An 18,661-nucleotide genomic window follows, 5' to 3' on the forward strand; every position below is an offset into this window, starting at 1 on the left:
TTAAAATGGCAAGCGACAGGGAGGTTTGGGTCATTCTTGCGGACAGACCGCAGGTGTTCTGCAAAGCGGTCGCCCAGTTTACGTTTGGTCTCTCCAATGTAGAGGAGACCACATTGGGAGCAACGAATGCAATAGACTAAGTTGGGGGAAATGCAAGTGAAATGCTGCTTCACTTGAAAGGAGTGTTTGGGTCCTTGGACGGTGAGGAGAGAGGAAGTGAAGGGGCAGGTGTTGCATCTTTTGCGTGGGCATGGGGTGGTGCCATAGGAGGGGGTTGAGGAGTAGGGGGTGATGGAGGAGTGGACCAGGGTGTCCCGGAGAGAGCGATCCCTACGGAATGCCGATAAGGGGGGTGAAGGGAAAATGTGTTTGGTGGTGGCATCATGCTGGAGTTGGTGGAAATGGCGGAGGATGATCCTTTGAATGCGGAGGCTGGTGGGGTATGTGTTCTATTGTACTATTGTCGTTGACATCTTTTGATGATCTGCTTCTATCACTGCTTGTTTGTCCCTACAACCACACCCCCCCCCCCCACCTCTCTCTCTCTCTATCTCTCCGCCCCCCACACACACACCTTAAACCAGCTTATATTTCAACTCTTTCTTGGACTCGAACTCAAGTTCTGTTGAAGGGTCATGAGGACTCGAAACGTCAACTCTTTTCTTCTCCGCCGATGCTGCCAGACCTGCTGAGTTTTTCCAGGTAATTCTGTTTTTGTTTTGGATTTCCAGCATCCGCAGTTTTTTTGTTTTTATCTCTGTGTTTAATTGACTGCCACTGCTCTTCAAGAAATGCCTACCTCCTTGAAGAAGTTCTGTTCCTCTCTGCGACAAGATTTCCGTATCTCTCTGTTGTCTTGCTCACCTTCCTTGCTTTCCATTTCCCTCCTAGTGTTTGACAAGGTGTTTACTAAAACCCGCTTTCACAGCCATATCTCCTTTCTCAGTGACTGTCTCCGTCTCCGACTTACCCCACGTGGATTTCAACTGAAATTCTACCCCTCATGTTTCGAACCCACCCAGGATTACAGATATCTCTGGGACATAAGACGTTTCTCGGACTGCTGTTCCCGATACATTCTGAAATCCACACTCAGTGCCATGCGCCGCCATATGAACATACTCGACCTCTCCCTCCAGCAGCACCGCCGTACCCTTTTTCAAAGCCGCGCGTGCCCCCAGTTTCATTTTATCCTTCGGCTCATCCGACGCCTCAACAAGAAACTTTTTCTCTTTCCCTCAAGTGCTAAGGAACGCAAGCTCCAACAACTCATCGACACCAACACCCATCTAGGACCCTCCACCCCTGCCTGTCCCTCCGTCCCCACCCTTTCTTCCAATCCCAACCCCAGCCGTGTATTCACTATACCCCCTGACCTTCCCCTCTCCGATGCTGAACGTTCAGTGCTCAGCAAAGGACTTAGTTTCATACCCCTACGCCCTCACCTCATTGAATTTCGGGCTCGGCGTGATACTGAACTCTTCTTCCGCCGTCTTCGTCTCCGGGCTCACTTCTTTGGGCAGGAGTCCTCTCCCAGTTCAACGGATCCTTTTACCCATCTCCAATATTCTCCCTCCACCTGGACCCCTCCCTCTGGATTCTTACTTTCTCTCGATCTTTTCATTGAGAACTGTCGGCGTGACATTAGTCGTCTCAATTTCTCTGCTCCTCTCACCCATTCTAACCTGTCTCTCTCTGAACTTACTGCACTCCATTCTCTCAGGTCCAACCCTGACATTGTCATCAAACCCGCTGACAAGGGTGGTGCTGTTGTTGTCTGGCGCACTGACCTCTACCTCGCGGAGGCTGAGCGTCAACTCGCAGACACTTCCTCCTACCTCTCCCTGGACCATGACCCCACCACTGAACATCAAGCCATTGTTTCCAGGACTGTCACTGACCTCATCTCCTCTGGGGATCTCCCTCCCACAGCTTCCAACCTGATAGTCGCCCAACCTCGGACGGCCCGCTTCTATCTCCTACCCAAAATCCACAAACAGAACTGCCCCGGTAGACCGATCATCTCAGCTTGCTCCTGCCCCACAGAACTCATTTCTCGTTATCTTGACTCCCTTCTCTCTCCCCTTGTCCAGTCCCTTCCCACCTACATCCGTGATTCCTCTGACACCTGACATCACATCAACAATTTCCAGTTCCCTGGCCCCAACCGCTTCCTCTTCACCATGGACGTCCAATCCCTCTACACCTCCATCCCCCACCAGGATGGTCTGAGGGCCCTTAGCTTCTTCCTCGAACAGAGGCCCGAACAATCCCCATCCACCACTATTCTCCTCCGTCTGGCTGAACTTGTTCTCACGCTGAACAATTTCTCCTTCAACTCCTCTCACTTCCTCCAAATAAAAGGTGTGGCTATGGGTACCCGCATGAGCCCCAGCTATGCCTGTCTCTTTATGGGGTATGTGGAACATTCCTTGTTGCAGTCCTACTCCGGCCCCCTTCCACAACTCTTTCTCCGGTACATCGATGATTACTTCGGTGCTGCTTCATGCTCTCGTCGGGACTTGGAAAAATTTATTAATTTTGCTTCCAATCTCCACCCCTCCATCATTTTCACGTGGTCCATCTCTGACATTTCCCTTCCCTTCCTTGACCTCTCTGTCTCAATCTCTGGTGATAGACTGTCCACCAACATCCATTACAAACCCACCGACTCCCACAGCTATCTCGACTACAGCTCCTCACACCCCGCTTCCTGTAAGGACTCCATCCCATTCTCTCAGTTCCTTCACCTCCATCGCATCTGTTCCGATGATGCTAGATTCAAAAACAGTTCCTCTGACATGTCCTCCTTCTTCCTTAACCGAGGTTTTCCACCCACGGTCGTTGACAGGGCCCTCAACCGTGTCCGGCCCATCTCCCGCGCATCCGCCCTCACGCCTTCTCCTCCCTCCCAGAGACATGATAGGGTCCCCCTTGTCCTCACTTATCACCCCACCAGCCTCCGCATTCAAAGGATCATCCTCCGCCATTTCCGCCAACTCCAGCATGATGCCACCACCAAACACATTTTCCCTTCACCCCCCTTATCGGCATTCCGTAGGGATCGTTCCCTCCGGGACACCCTGGTCCACTCCTCCATCACCCCCTACTCCTCAACCCCCTCCTATGGCACCACCCCATGCCCACGCAAAAGATGCAACACCTGCCCCTTCACTTCCTCTCTCCTCACCGTCCAAGGACCCAAACACTCCTTTCAAGTGAAGCAGCATTTCACTTGCATTTCCCCCAACTTAGTCTATTGCATTCGTTGCTCCCAATGTGGTCTCCTCTACATTGGAGAGACCAAACGTAAACTGGGCGACCGCTTTGCAGAACACCTGCGGTCTGTCCGCAAGAATGACCCAAACCTCCCTGTCGCTTGCCATTTTAACACTCCACCCTGCTCTCTTGCCCACATGTCTGTCCTTGGCTTGCTGCATTGTTCCATTGAAGCCCAACGTAAACTGGAGGAACAACACCTCATCTTCCGACTAGGGACTTTACAGCCTTCCGGACTGAATATTGAATTCAACAACTTTAGGTCGTGAGCTCCCTCCCCCATCCCCACCCCCTTTCTGTTTCCCCCTTCCTTTTTTTTTCCAATAAATTATAAAGATTTTTCTTTTCCCACCTATTTCCATTATATAAAAAAAACCCCACTAGAGCTATACCTTGAGTGCCCTACCATCCATTCTTAATTAGCACATTCGTTTAGATAACATCACCAACTTTAACTTTAACAACTATGTGTTCTATTGTACTATTGTCGTTGACATCTTTTGATGATCTGCTTCTATCACTGCTTGTTTGTCCTTACAACCACACACCACCCCCCCCCCCAACCTCTCTCTCTCTCTATCTCTCCGCCCCCCACACACACACCTTAAACCAGCTTATATTTCAACTCTTTCTTGGACTCGAACTCAAGTTCTGTCGAAGGGTCATGAGGACTCGAAACGTCAACTCTTTTCTTCTCCGCCGATGCTGCCAGACCTGCTGAGTTTTTCCAGGTAATTCTGTTTTTGTTTTGGATTTCCAGCATCCGCAGTTTTTTTGCTTTCATAAAGACTAACACTGTCTGTCACATTATGATTGGACTTTAAAGGTGGGGGAGGTGTGGAGATGGGGAGGTGTATCCCCCATGCTGGCTGAAAAGTCTGTGGTCAGCCCACCCACCCACCTGAAACTGCTGAAATATTATGCTGGCAACAACCTTAACTGAGTCAGAGCAGGACTCCACTATCATCTGGGAGGAAGTCCCACACTGGACAGATGATGGCCAGTCTGATTGTTCAGGCAGCACCAGAATCGAGCAGTGCCCGCTGCTGGGACTACAAGCAGTCACCAAAGAAGAGCTGAATATTACCCCATCCCCACTGGAGGTGTTTTCGACGATTGGCGGATGGGGAGGGGGGAAGTAAAATATGAGAGGTGGCAAGCCCACCACCTTCATAGCAGAGTAGGCCATTTGGCCCTTTGAGCCTGCTTCACCATTCAGTGAGATCATGGCTGATCTGGTTGTGGTCTTAACACCACTTTGCCATCTTCCCCTGCATAACCCTTGTCAGACAAAAATCTGTCTAACTCTGCCTTGAATAAATTCAATGACCCAGCCTCCACTGCTTTCTGGGGGAGAGAATTCCACATATCAAGGACTGTCTGAGAGAAAGAAATTCTCTTCATCTCTATCTTAAAAGCGAGATCTCTTATTCTTTAACTGTGTCCCCTGGTTCTAGTCTCTCCCACAAGTGCAAACATCCTCAAGTATCTACCCTATCAAATCCCCTCAGGATCTTAAATGTTGAATAAAATTACCTCTCATTCTTCTAAACTCCGGTGGGTATAGGCCCAACCTGTCCAACCTTTCTTCCTAGGTTAAGCCCCTTAACCCAGGAATAAGTCGAGTGAACCTTCTCTGAACTGCTTCGAATGCAATGATATCTTTTTTCAAATAAGGAGACCAAAACTGTGCACAATACACCAGCTGTGGTCTCACCAAGGCCTTGTTCAGCTTAGTAGGACCCCATAATATGATGGGTAGGCAAGTGGTGAAATCGGCAGCCTGCCTGCTATTGTTTAAAAAATAATTACCAGGCAATTGGGCTTGTCACCAAGCAAAGTGACCTGAACTTTACACTGCGCACACCATAAAATGGTTGGCATAGGCAGGCAGGAATGGGAAGTACACTTCTGTAAAAAATTTGGAAGGACAGGAAGGAAGGGAGGTGTCCTATGTGCATCTGGGGCAAGCCCCCACCAAGGTGTTATTGTCCCCTCCCCCAATTGTTCCTCCAAAACCTGCCCTCCCATCTCACCTGTGTCCCGAGGCCCGATCCCTCCTTGCTCTAAAAGCCCAGGACCTACTTGGCTCTGGGATCCATCAAGTTCTTTTCAGGCCCGCTTGCAATCCCAGCAGTGCCTACGACTCAGTTCTGCCACAGCTGGGACTGCTACAGCTGCTGACCAATCAGATTGGCCGGCAGCTCTTGAGGGCAGGGCTTCCTCCCACTGAGGGGCGGAACTCCTGCTCTCAACCTGTTTAGTCTGCTGACAGCATGTTATCCCTGTGGGATGGGCTTCTTTTAGGTCTGTTGGCTGACAGCCAGCTCTTGCAACGTGGGGATGAGCAATATTGCCCCCTATGAAATTCAGCCTGAAGTGAACCCTGAACTTCAGGTAAGTCCAGGTGATTTTGAATGGGCCTGACGGGCAGACCCCAGTGGGGTGAGGGGTGGTGATGGACGGACGGGAGTGGAGAGCTGTGCCTTGGAGGCTTGTGGGGGGGATGTTGCCTAAAGGGGTGCCCCCCCAAGAGGAGGTACCCACCCCTTGCTGTCCAAAAGCAGCCATGCAGTGAAAACTGCCGGTTTTCCTACCTTGCCTCCACTTTCCCCTGTTGCATGTATTATAGTGCCAGCGCTAGAATGAGGCCCTTAAGTGATCATTAATTGAACACAATCAGTTAGTTATAAGCTCTTCATATTTCTTCCTCCCATCCATGACTGATGTATATTTTTTTTTCCAGTGTTGGACACATAAGCTTAAAGTCTCCTCACTTTCTTCACACATGACTCCAGCCTCGATATCCACGATCATCTGGCTGCCCTGTGATCCTGCCAATTCGCAGTCCTCCTCCTCTGCAGAGTGCAGAGGTCAGCACATGAATGTCTAGCACAACACCACTGGCCTTGGCCCTAAACTTCGTGCTGTGGGTCCATTTCTCCTGTTTTCAAAAGGAGGAATATAGTGAGCCCTCACACAGATCAGCTGAACACATAGGCTGCTGTCTTGTCTCTGGTACATGATGGTGGCTCTCAGATGTCAATCTCACAGGACAAGGAGGACACTGCCAATGAAAAACAGATGCCTGTTGTCCTGTTGTATCATGCAGCTGCTGCTGGCACACCCCAATGCCAGGGCTCACCCACGCAATCCCTCCCATGTGGCAATCCATCCAATGTTGCCAATTGCAAGCCTTCAGGGGCTGAGTAGTAAATTAGACTCACCCTGGTGGAGCGGAGGAGGTTATTGACCCACTTGCAGCACTGCATCAATGAATGTTGCTGGACGCTATGGCTGCTGACCTCAACTGTTATCTCCACCCAGACTTCCTACATCAGGTGGAAGAATCTCATCTTGCCATCCCTGGGAAGCAGGACCACTGGGGTGTTCCCATCTATCTGTTGTCCTTGTCCTTCTAGAGGGTAGTGGTTGTGGGTTTGGAAGATACTGTTGAAGGAGTGTTGGTGAATTCCTGCAATGAATCTTGTAGGTGGTACATGCTGCTGCTACTGTGCGCCGGTGATGGAGGGAGTGAATGATTATGGATGTGATGCCAATCAAGCGGGCTGCTTTGTCCTGGATGGCATTAAGCTTCTTGAGTGTTGTGGGAGCTGCATTCATCCAGGCAAGTGGGGAGTATATCATCACATTCCTGACTTGTGCCTTGTGGATGGTGGACAGGCTTTGTGGAATCAGGAGGTGAGTTCTGGTCGCACGAATCCTAGCCTCTGACCTGCTCTTGTAGCCATAGTATTTATATGGCTAGTCCAGTTCAGTTTCTGGTCAATGGTAACCCCCAGGATGTTGATAATGGGGGATTTATTGATGGAAATGGAAATGGTCATTGTCTGAAACTTGTGTGGGGTGAATGTTACTTGCCACTTGTCAGCCCAAGCCTGGATATTGTCCAGGTCTTGCTGCATTTGGACATGGACTGCTTCAGTATCTGAGGAGTTGCAAATGGTGTTGAACATTGTACAATCATCAGCAAACATCCTCACTTCTGACCTTATGATGGAAGGAAGGTCATTGATGAAGCAGTTGAAGATGGTTAGGCATAGGACTCTACCCTGAGAAACTTCTGCAGTGATGTCCTGGAGCTGAGATGACTGACCTCCAACAACCACAACCATGGTCCTTTGTGCTAGGTTTGACTCCAACCAGTGGAGAGTTTTCCCCTGATTCCCATTTACTCCAATTTTGCTAGGGCTCCTTAATGCCACGCTTGGTCAAATGAGGCCTTGATCTCAAGGGCAGTCACACTCACCTCACCTTGGGAGTTCAGCTCTTATGTCCATGTTTGAACCAAGGCTGCACTGAGGTCAGGAGCTGAGTGGCCCCGGAGTCAACCAAACTGGGGGAAACATTTTTTACATGTCGGGAGGGCCAATTAAGGCCCGTCCAGCGTGAATCACGGCTCCCAAGGTCAGTGGGAGTAGGCAAAAGGCAGCGGGACTACAATGGCCACCAGGCCCAATGACGACCCAGTGGCCTGTTAAAAAATCTGCTGCAGCCTTTCAAAGGATGTCAAACATGGCTACTGGAAGGGCTCCCCAGGGTGCTGCTGGTGAGCAGGCCAGGCAGGAGGGTAGGGCAGGGAGGCACTGTGCCCCTCGTTTTTCGGACGATTGCCTTGCTGCCCTCCTCAAGGAGGTGGCAGCACAGCGGGAGGTCCTGGTACCCCAGGATGGGAGGAGGAGGCCCCCCCCAACCCACATGACCAAATGTGCCTGGGAGGAGGTGGCAGAGGTGGTGAGCTCCTGCGACGTGGTGCGGTGCATCTGGATCCAGTGTCGCAAGCACTTCAACAACTTCTTGCACATAGGAAGGGTAAGTACCATGTTGGCATTGGTCACTTCACCCAGCAGGTAGGCTTTCCCCCCTGGCACTGCCACTCCCCCAAGGGGGTGTAGTGACTGCATTGAAGCATTGACGGCATGTGTCTTTGATGGGCGGGCCAGCAAATATTGTCCAGGCCCAGGTCACCCTGGGAGGGTGGTGATGAGATGATTCTGCACCCACAGCATGTGGTACACTGAGACCCACATTACTGTTTTGGGGGTAAACTGGAGGATCTGCACTGAGGCGCAGTGCTGGAACTGCAAAACATGTCAAAGTCAGGGTAATGACATGCTGGGAGGGGAGCTTCAAGGTGGCATTGGCACTGATCGATCTGCTGCCCTCTGCGCTCCATGTCCTTGCGCCTCCTTGCTATGGAAGGTTAGACCATGTGGTGCCACATGTGATGTAGGCAGCATTTGGCCAAGGGGGTTGGGGTGTGGGGGGTCAGGCCTTGCATCTTTGTGTGAGTGTTCGGCAGCAGCGGGGTGAGAAAACACTGGAGACCTGTAATGTCCCACTCTGGTTGGGGTGGGCTTTCCGCGAGGAGAGTCCAGGAACTAGTAGCACTAATCAATGCTCTATCTCCTTTTCAGGAAAAGGATGCACGTAATGCCGCTGAGCGGGTGAGGACTGGCAGAGGGCCGACCCAGGAGGTGATGTTTACCGGGTTCGAGCAAGAGGCCCTAGATCTGGACTCAGGTCCACCGGTGTCGGTGAGGCTGGGGTGCCATGGGCAGGTATGTTTGCCCAGCAGTGAGGTCAGCATTGTTCTCCCAACAGCCATGGTAGTGCTGAATGTTCAGTGATTGAAGTTTGCAACATGGCTTGACCATTGCTTGTGGAAGGATAAGCGCATAATGATCCAGGAGACAGGGATGTACATTGACATTGGCCCCACGTTAACTGATCCAATGTCCTTGTTCTTCCATTCAGCATCAGCAGAGCAGGGCCAGGAGGAGGAGCAGCAGAGGCTCTCCTCTCACACCTGAGGGCCCTGAAGTCACGGACTCACCAGTGTCACACCTTCTCTGCCAGGCTGGCACCAGCGCAGATACCAGCACCTCGGTTGGAATTGGAACATCGGCTAGTGTCCCAGGGCACAGCGGAGAGGGCACTTCACAGTCGCTGGAGGATCTGGCGGCGACAGGGAATGCCCATGGCACCAGCAGTCGGAGGACTGCAGGGGACCAGGCACATGCTCAGCCGGTGCTTGATGATGTGCCTCTGGAGTCATCCACAACGCAGCAAATGCAGGAAATGCTTCCAGATATGCGGGAGCATCTGGTGCGATACATGAGGCTATGCTTGGCTTGGTTCCGTAGTGGAGGAGTCTACACGGACCATCACCAATGCAATGAGCCTCATGTCCGAGCATGATGCCTCATCCATGGAGAGAGTGGTAACTCTCATGGAGAGACCCATCAGGGCTTCCTGGGGATGCATTCAGACCAGCATGCCTTCACCTCAGCATTGACCTCAGCTGGTCAGTGCCAGTGTGGGAGATGGTCTGGGCACCAAGTTTCCTAGCTCGGTGCCCATCCAACTACGGTGAGCAGGGAGGTCTGAACCGCCAGCAATTCAATGCAGCAGCTGCCTGTTGTTGCTGCGAGCTCCTCTCAGGGTGCTCCAGATGAGGGCGGCAGTTCCTCCGCCGCTCTGCCAGTGACCGTTGCATCCAATGAGGCTGCGACAACTGGGTAGATGCCAGCTGTGGAACTGGCAGCTCCCTCCCAGGTGGGACCAGCACAGGCCAGAGGATGGCTACCAAGGTCATCAAGGCCAACAGGATAGCAGAGTCACAAGGCTGTCTCAGATGCCACTCCCAATGAGGGGTCAGCACCAAGACATAGCACCCGAAAGCGTAAACATAAGGCACCTTAGGCACACCACGGGTTTATCACTGGTGCTTTTGTGTTGACCCGAGATGAGGTCTTTATGAGTTAGTGTGATTTTTAACACCTTTGTCATTTTGTTTTCTTAAGTTCCTTTTGTTACACCATTATATTCAGAACTGTCACCATGGCTGAGTGTGCCTCTTTTCTTCTGCAGGTGGATGGCTACCAATAATATTATGAGTGATTTGTGTAACATTCAGCTTTATTGACAAGGCTCTTAGTTAATGTTCCTATCCGGGCAGATTTAGCACTTAGGTATTGAGTATGGAGCCTGCAGCCCAGATTTGTGCTTCTGTGGCGTTCTAACTAAAGGTTCATTGGATTAAAGCCTCCCGGGTGTCCCTCCCTCCCTGGAGTATGCCCAGGTCAGCGTCTACCCCCTCAGCATTTCACTGTGTGTGCTCATCCTCGGACTCACTGCTGGACTCATCGTGTGCAGCTAGAGCCAAAGCATCTACGTCTTCATCGTCCACTGTGACACCCCCTGGAAGCGCAGGATTGTGGAGAGCACAGCATGCAACCACTATCACTGACACACGATCTGGGATCTGGGGGGTACTGGAGTGCGCCCCCTGAATGGTCCAGGCATCGGAAGCGCATTTTGAGAAGACCAATGGCTCTCTCCACCTCAGGCCTTGTGGTGCCATGGCTCCTATCATACCGTTGCTCAGCTTCTGTTCTTAGATGGCGTAGAAGCGTCATGAGCCATCTTCTGAGGGGATAGCCCTTGTCACCCAGCAGCCATCCATCCAGCTGGGCTGGAGCACTGAGGAACCCCGGCACCTGGGAGTGTCTGAGGATGTAGGCGTTGTGGGAGCTCCCTGGGTACCTTGCACAGACTTGTAGAATCAGCATCCTGTGGTCACACACTATCTGCACGTTCATGGAGTGGAAGCCCTTCTTGTTGACAAAGGCACCGGGCTTACCTGCTGGCGCCTTGATGGCCACATGTGTAAAGTCTATTGCACCCTGGATGCGGGGGAAGACAGCAATATCTACGAAGTCTCAGGCTCGCTGTGTCTGCTTTGCCTGGTCCCAACGGTCGTGGATGAAGGTCAATGAACACCTGAACAGAGCGTCTGTAACCTGCTTGACAAAAGTGTGGACAGCTGATTGGGAGACACCGCAAAGATTACCCACTGAACCCTGGAAGGAGCCAGAGGCATAGAAGTTGAGGGCAGCTGTGACCTTCAGAGCCACTGGCATGGGGTGTCCGCCCACACAGTTAGCGGACATCTCAGGACCAATCATCTGACAGATATAGTTGACTGCCTCCCTTGAGAGACGGAGCCTCCTTCGGCACTGCACCTCAGACATATTGAGGTAGCTGCTTCGCCATCTGTATACCCTGGCTGCAGGATAGTAGCGTCTTCTGCAGACCCATCCACCTTGGACTACTCTTGGCTCTGCACCCCTTACGCCTGCGCCTCTCCTCTCAAAGTGGCTCCCCTGGAGGCTGAATGTGCATGCCTGCCTCCTCCCCCTTCTAGCCCTCCCTTCCTCCTCAGAGGAGGTACCTCCAGTGGAGAATTCAACTTCCATTCAAAGGCCAATGTAAGGCTTCCTGAAACCTGCAGGCCCCAAAATGATGCTTCACTGCAAAGTGCTGACCTGAAGGTTGTGAGTCATGATGAAGCAGCTGGTGTGCAGTTTGAAATATTTCAGCTCACACAGGCAAGTATCAGTTCCTTTCCAAATTAAATATTTGATGGAGCACACTCACGATCCCACTGAGCCCTCTTATCCCACCCGTGGATGAGGTTTAAAGAAATGTCTCCTACCCGTCTTCCCGCTGAGCCCGTGCGATGACCTGAAGATTGCATGGGCCCCGAAAAATCACTGTCAATTGGTACCTCAAGGCCTTAAGTGGTCCGTTAATTAACGGCAGGAGCACATCAGAGACCATCGCGCACCCGCCCACCGAAATATCGCGATGGCATGCGGTGACATTGGGACCCTCGCCTGACATCACCGTGCGCCATTTTATGTGTCGGCATGTGGGTCCCACCCCCTCACACTAACAGGAAAATTCTGCCCTGGATGTCAGTGAGCAGGTTATTACTAAGCAAGCGCTGCTTGGTAGCACTGTTGATGACGCCTTCCATTACTTTACTGATGATGGAGTAGACTGATGGGGCGGTAATTGGTCGGGTTGGATTTGACCTGCTTATTGTGTACAGGACATACCTGGGCAATTTTCCACATAGCCGGGTAAATGCCAGTGTTGTAGTTGTACTGGAACAGCTTGGCTAGGGGCCAGGTCTTCAGGACTATTACTAGAATATTGTCAGGGCCCATAGCCCTTGCAGCATCCAGTGCCTTCAGCCATTTCTTGATAACACGTTGAGTGAATCGAATTGCCCAAAAACTGGCATCAGTGATACTGGGGACTTCCAGAGGAGGCCGATATGGATCACCTACTTGGCACTTCTGGCTGAAGATTGTAGCAAATGATTCAGCCTTATCTTTTGCACTGATGTGTCGGGCTCCCCCATCATTGAGGATGGGGATATTTGTGGAGCCTCCTCCTCCAGTTTGTTGTTTAATTGCCCACCACCATTCACGACTCGATGTGGCAGGACTGCAGAGCTTAGATCTGATCCCTTGGTTGTGGGATCACTTAGCCCTGTCCATCACTTGTTGCATATGCTGTTTGGCACGCAAGTAGTCCTGTGTTATAGCTTCACCAGGTTGACACCTCATTTTTAGGTATTCCTGGTGTTGGTCCTGGCATGCCCTCCTGCACTCTTCATTGAACCAGGATTGATCCCCAGGCTTGATGGTAATGGTAAAGTGGGGGATATGCCGGGCCATGAGGTTACAGATTCTGTTCAAGTACAATTTTGCTGCTGCTGATGGCCCACAGCGCCTCATGGATGCCCAGTCTTGAGTTCCTTTATCTGTTCAAAATCTATCCTATTTAGCCCTGTATTAGTGCCACAGAACACAATGGAGGGTATCCTCAATGTGGAGGAGGGACTTCGTCTACACAATGACTGTGTGGTGGTCACTCCTACCAACACTGTCTTGGACAGATGCATCTGCGACAGGCAGGTTGGTGAGGATGAGGTCAAGTATGTTTTTCCCTCTTGTTGGTTCCCTCACTACCAGCCGCAGACCCAGTCTAGTAGCTATTTCATTTAGGACTCGGCCAGTAGTGGTGCTACCGAGCCACTCTTGGTGATGGACATTGAAGTCGCCCACCCAGAATACATTCTGCACCCTTGCCACGCTCAGTGTTCAACATGGAGGAGCACTGGCTCATCAGCTGAGGAAGGGCAGCACGTGGCAATCAGCAGGATGTTTCCTTGCCCACATTTGACCTGATGCCATAAGACTTCATGGGGTACGGAATCGATGTTGTGGACTCCCGGGCAATTCCCTCCCAACTGTATACCATTGCGCCGCCACCTCAGCTGGGCCTGTCCTGCCAGTGGGACAGGACATACCTAGGGATGGTGGTGGTGGTACAAAAACGGAAAATGTTGGAAAAACTCAGTAGGTTTAACAGCATCCATGGAGAAAAAAAACAGAGTTAACATTTCGAGTCCTTATGACTTTTCTTCACCTCTGTTTTTGTTTCAGATTTCCAGCATCCAGAACATTTCGCTTTTATCATAGTGATGGTGGTGTCTGGGACATTTTCTGTAGGGTATGATTCCATGAGGATGACTATGTCAGGTTGTTGCTTGACTAGTCTGTGAGACAGCTCCCCCAATTTCGGCATTAGCCCCCATATGTTAGTAAGGAAGGCTTTACAGGGTCGCCAGGGCTGAGATTGCCGTGCTCATTTCCCGTGTCTAGGTTGATGCCGGGTGGTACATACAGTTTCATTCCTTTTTTGTGACTTTGTAGCGGTTTGTTACAACTGAGTGGCTTGCTAGGCCATTTCAGAGGGCAAGTAAGAGTCAACCACATTGCTACATTGCTGCAGCTACAAGAGCAGGTCAGAGGCTGGGAATCTTGCGGAAAGTAACTCACCTCTTGACTCCCCATAGTCTATTCATCATCCACAAGGCACAAGTCAGGTGTGTAGTGAAATACTCTCCACTTGCCTAGATGAGAACAGCTCCAATAACACTCAAGAGACTTGACATCATGCAGGACAAAGCAGCCTCCTTGACTGGCACCACATCCACCACCTTCAACATTCATTCCCTCTACCACTGATGCACAATGGCAGCAGTGTGCACCATCTACAAGATGTAGTGCAGCAACTCACCAAGGTTCCTTAGACAACACCATCCAAACCCATGACCTCCATCACCTGAAGGACAAGGGTAACAGAAGCATGGGCATGCCACCATCTGGAAGTTCCTCTCCATGCCACTCACCATCCTGACTTGGAAATATATCACTGTTCCTTCACTGTCACTGGACCTTAAACCTATTACTCCCTTCCTAACAGTACTGTAGATGTATCTACACCACATGAACTGCAGCAATTTAAGAAGGCAGCTCACCACCACCTTCTCAAGGGCACTTAGGGATGGGCAATAAAAGCTGGCTGAGTCAGTTACACCCACATCCCATGAACGTGTAAAAGTTTTTTGGGGTAGAGAAGTTTTGTTCTAAATTCCCTGTTCAATTTTTTCGTGACTATCTTAGTCACCTGTAGCCTGTATGCTCTTTCCCACAAGAGGAAAGATTCTCTGTATCCACTCTATCGCAATCTTCTCACAATTTTAAAAATCTCTATTGGGTCATTCTGCAGTTTACTTTTCTCAAGAGAAAAAGGACGCAGTCTGTCAATCCTTTCCTGATATGCATGCCCACGCATTTCTGGCACCATCCTTGTCAATCTTCTCTGTACCCTTTGCAGTGCTTCCATATCTTTTTAGCAATATGATGACCAGGACTGCACACCGTATTCTGAATGTGGTCTAACCAAGGATCGCGGCAGGTTTAACATAACTTGTGCAAAAGCAGGGGAGGCAGGAAAAGCATCCATCAACATTTCCAGCTAACTGTAATTGGTGTGGCATGAATAAACACAGGCACGACAATCATCTCGCCAGAGAGGCCGAATACCATTTTTGCAGAAGCAAGTGTCGTTTTCAGGATGTGCGTCACAGCAAAAAGCTTGAGCAGAATAAGCATAAAGAGAAGCTTTGGAAAGATGGCAAAATCCATGGAATAGAAGATATCCATGATATTGAGATGCCTTTCCTTGAGGTGATCCAGGAACCAAGTGGAGTGTTGATATCCTTGTAGAGGGAAACAAGACATTCTTTAAGTTAGAGACAGGTGCAACAGTTTCAATTCTTTCTGATACTGAGCCGTGTTTGGAGAAAATTTCTCTTCAGCAATCTTGCAAAAAATAACATGGGCCAAGAAGTATAGAACTCAAGGTCATAGGACAACAGAATGCAACCCTTCAATATAGGGAGAGGAAAATCACTGAAACCTTATATGTGATTCTGACCCAGAGCTGTTCACTCTTAAGCAGGAAAGCCTGTACCAACATACATCTGATTTGCAGAGTAGGGGAACTGGAAAGCCAAGCAGACTAAAAACTTCAGAGCTGAATTTCCACAGCTGTTCATATGTCGAGAAAAGCTGAATACACTATACCACATCATTCTACTTCCTGAAAGAAAACCAGTGTGTCTATTTATCCCCAGAAAAATTCCTCATCCACTCATGCCAAAGAAAAAGGAAATTGACTCTATATTGAAGCAAGGGGTTATTTCACCTGTGATTTCACCTATTTCACCCTGATGCTCAGGGATGGTCCCCAGTGCTGAAACGCAACAGATCGATCAGAATTTGTGTAGATCTTACACAGTTGAACAAAGCACTCGGACGTGAAGTTCATCTTATGTCATCTGTGGACAAGGTCTTAGCAAAATTGAGAAATGGTTTAATCAATGAAGCTAGATGCAAATAGTGGTTTTTGGTAATGACCCCTCAATAAAGAGTTTAAATTGGTCACAACCATCATTATTCCATTTTGGAGGTTTTGTTTCAACTGATTACTCTTCAGTATAACATCAGTACCACAAATCTTCCAGAGAACAATGTCAAGTATGTGAGAAGGACTGGATGGAGTTGCATTTCACATGGATGATGTCCTGATCACTCCACTCAGAATATGACACTAGAGTGCAAGCTGTGCTACAATGCCTACAGGAAGCAGGGGATACACTGACCAGCAAATGCAAATTCTCGCAACTGAATGTCAGGTTCCTTAGGCATATTGTGGATGCATCCAGTGTCAGAGTTGATCCACAGAATTCAAGAGCAATCAAGGAGTTTCAAGCTCCTCACAACATGACTGAGCTCCAGAGATACAAGGGTGTAGTGAACAAAGTCAGAAAGTTCCTACCCAACCTAGTGTTATGATGCGGCAGATGATGTGTGCTAGGTGGATCAAATCCACGAGGGAAACTCGATCACACGGTCACAACAATTTTGCAATTTGTATTTTATTCCGAGATGTGTGCCCTGAATTCAATAGTAATAAGTCCACCAAGACTCTAGGGATATCTTATAAAACTAAATTAAACATTTAACAAAAGGAAAGACTTCAAACACATACATAGGTTTACAAATTACTACTATAATAACTCCTAAAACCCTAATTAATCTGGCTTCCGGTTACACCACTGTTAAGGCAACTGTAAAAATAGATTTAAACAGATCCTGGAAAGTCAAACACAATACCCTAGACAGTAGAATTCAAAGTGGCTTTTCCCAGCTTTTGTTTCTGTAGACAGCAGCTTAATGCATAAATACAGGAGGCTTTTCACACTTCTGGTAGATCTTACAATGCCTTCCTCTCTGACATATAGCCTCTTCTCCTTTATACATGTTTCTCCCTTTTAATGCAAATTCCATTGTTTCCATATGTCTTTGGAACTTTACTTAACTCAATATAAATCTCTCCTTAGTACTCATATTATCAGTAACCTTTGGGAAAATAAACACTCTGATTGGCCTAGCTTCTCAGGCTAGGTGTAATATCCTACCAGCTCTTTGAGATTCATACTAGTTTTAACTAAAAATGCAAATTATCCTTACCTTACATTCTAAAACTTCGACCATGTTTACCTATTTAGCATTTCAAACCTCACTTCCTTTTGATGAGTAAAAGCTTCCAGACCAGCTGTATCCAATTCAATTAAATCCCATACAGAGAAACTATACAAACCCCACTATTACAACATTGACAAAAAATCAAAATATTATTATGATAATTATTACACCTGGACCATGACCCCACCACTGAACATCAAGCCATTGTTTCCAGGACTGTCACTGACCTCCTCTCCTCTGGGGATCTTCCTCCCACAGCTTCCAACCTGATAGTCGCCCAACCTCAGACGGCCCACTTCTACCTCCTACCCAAAATCCACAAACAGAACTGTCCCGGTTGACCAATCGTGTCAGCTTGCTCCTGCCCCATGGAACTCATTTCTCGTTATCTTGACTGGCTTCTCTCTCCCCTTGTCCAGTCCCTTCCCACCTACATCTGTGATTCCTCTGACACCTTACGTCACATCAACAATTTCCAGTTCCCTGGCCCCAACCGCTTCCTCTTCACCATGGACGTCCAATCCCTCTATACCTCCATCCCCCAACAGGATGGCCTGAGGGCCCTTAGCTTCTTCCTCGAACAGAGGCACGAAAAAGCCCCATCCACCAGTACTCTTCTCCTTCTGGCTGAACTTGTTCTCACACTGAACAATTTCTCCTTCAACTCCTCTCACTTCCTCCAAATAAAAGGTGTGGCTATGGATACCCGCATGGGCCCCAGCTATGCCTGTCTCTTTATGGGGTATGTGGAACATTCCTTGTTCCAGTCCTACTCCGGCCCCCTTCCACAACTCTTTCTCTGGTACATCGATGATTACTTCGGTGCTGCTTCATGCTCTCGTCGGGACTTGGAAAAATTTATTAATTTTGCTTCCAATCTCCACCCCTCCATCATTTTCACGTGGTCCATCTCTGACACTTCCCTTCCTTTCCTTGACCTCTCTGTCTCAATCTCTGGTGACAGACTGTCCACCAATATCCATTACAAGCCTATCGACTCACACAGCTACCTCGACTACAGTTCCTCACACCCTGCTTCCTGTAAGGACTCCATCCCATTCTCTCAGTTCCTTCACCTCTGTCGCATCTGTTCTGATGATGCTACCTTCAAAAACAGTTCCTCTGACATGTCCTCCTTCTTCCTTAACCGAGGTTTTCCACCCACGGTCATTGACAGGGCCCTCAACCGTGTCCGGCCCATCTCCCGCGCATCCGCCCTCACGCCTTCTCCTCCCTCCCAGAGACATGACAGGGTCCCCCTTGTCCTCACTTATCACCCCACCAGCCTCCGCATTCAAAGGATCATCCTCCGCCATTTCCGCCAACTCCAGCATGATGCCACCACCAAACACATTTTCCCTTCACCCCCACCCCCGGTGGCATTCCGTAGGGATCGTTCCCTCCGGGACACCCTGGTCCACTCCTCCATCACGCCCTACTCCTCAACCCCCACCTATGGCACCTCCCCATGCCCACGCAAAAGATGCAACACCTGCCCCTTCAATTCTTCTCTCCTCACCGTCCAAGGGCCCAAACACTCCTTTCAAGTGAAGCAGCATTTCACTTGCATTTCCCCCAACTTAGTCTACTGCATTCATTGCTCC

Source organism: Carcharodon carcharias, chromosome 11, assembly GCF_017639515.1.
Source record: "Carcharodon carcharias isolate sCarCar2 chromosome 11, sCarCar2.pri, whole genome shotgun sequence".
Taxonomy (NCBI): domain Eukaryota; kingdom Metazoa; phylum Chordata; class Chondrichthyes; order Lamniformes; family Lamnidae; genus Carcharodon; species Carcharodon carcharias.